Source organism: Cebus imitator, unplaced genomic scaffold (assembly GCF_001604975.1).
Source record: "Cebus imitator isolate Cc_AM_T3 unplaced genomic scaffold, Cebus_imitator-1.0 Scaffold901, whole genome shotgun sequence".
In the NCBI taxonomy this organism is placed as follows: domain Eukaryota; kingdom Metazoa; phylum Chordata; class Mammalia; order Primates; family Cebidae; genus Cebus; species Cebus imitator.
The window spans coordinates 23,560-24,746 of record NW_016108216.1 but is presented as its reverse complement, the minus strand read 5'-3'; the positions used below and the strand labels follow the sequence as shown (position 1 = coordinate 24,746).

At 51.0% G+C, this 1,187-nt stretch overlaps 1 long non-coding RNA gene across 1 annotated transcript in view; it reads left to right on the top strand.

Annotated features, from left to right (window-relative positions):
- Positions 1-1,187, top strand: part of LOC119469852 — a 19,891-nt gene that overhangs the window by 13,969 nt on the left and 4,735 nt on the right. The gene's annotated exons all lie outside the window — the stretch shown is intronic.

Below are 1,187 nucleotides of genomic sequence, written 5' to 3'. Positions count from 1 at the left end.
CTCGGCTCACTGCAACCTCTGTCTCCTGGGTTCAAGCAATACTCCTGCCTCAGCCTCCCAAGTAGCTGGCACTGTAGGCAGGAACCACCACACCCAAATAATTTTTTTGTATTTTTACTCGAGATGGGGTTTCACCATGTTGGCCAGGCCAGTCTTGAACTCCTGACCTCAAGTGATCCTCCCGCCTCAGCCTCACAAGGTGGTGGGATTACAGGTGTGAGCCACTTGCATAGCCCATTTTTTAAAAACAATTTCAGGCCAGGTGTGGCGGCCCATACTTGTAATCCCAGCACTGTGGGAGGCCTAGGTGGACAGATCACTTGAAGTCAGGAGTTTGAGACCAGCCTGGACAACATGGTGAAACCCCATCTAAAACAGAAACAAAAAAGGTCTGGTGGTGTGAACCTGTGATTCCAGCTACTAGGGGGGCTGACGGGGCAGGGTCACTTGAGCCATGATTGCAACACTGCACCCCAGCCTGGGTGACAGAGTGAGACCCTGTCTCAGAACACACACACACAGACACACACACACACACACAATTTTTCCACCTGTGTAATTTTATTTGATGAAAGTTATATATGGCTGGGCATGATGGCTCACACCTATAATACCAGCACTTTGGTAGGCCGAGGCGGGCAGATCACCTAAGGTCAAGAGATGGAGACCAACATGGCCAACATGGTGAAACTCCATCTCTACTTAAAAAAAAGCAAAAAAAATCAGCCAGGCCTGCTGGTGCACTCCTGTAGTCCCAGCTACCAGGGAGGCTGAGGCAGGAGAGTAGCTGGAGCCCAAGAGGTGGGCGTTGCAGTGAGCTGAGATCTTGCCACTGTACTCCTGCCTGGGCCACAGAGTGAGACTCCATCTCAAAAAAATAAACAAATCGGTCGGGCGTGGTGGCTCACGCCGGTAATCCCAACACTTTGTGAGGCCAAGGCAGGTGGGTCACCTGAGGTCGAGCTTTCAAGACCAGCATGACAAACATGGAGAAAACCTGTCTCTACTAAAAATTCAAAAATTAGCTGGGCATGGTGACATGTGCCTGTAATCCCAGCTACTTGGGAGGCTGAGGGCAGGAGAATGGCTTGAACGAGGGAGGCAGAGGTTGCAGTGAGCCTGGATCACACCGCTGCACTCCTGCCTGGGCAGCAGGAGTGAAACTCCATCGCAAAATAAAATAAAAT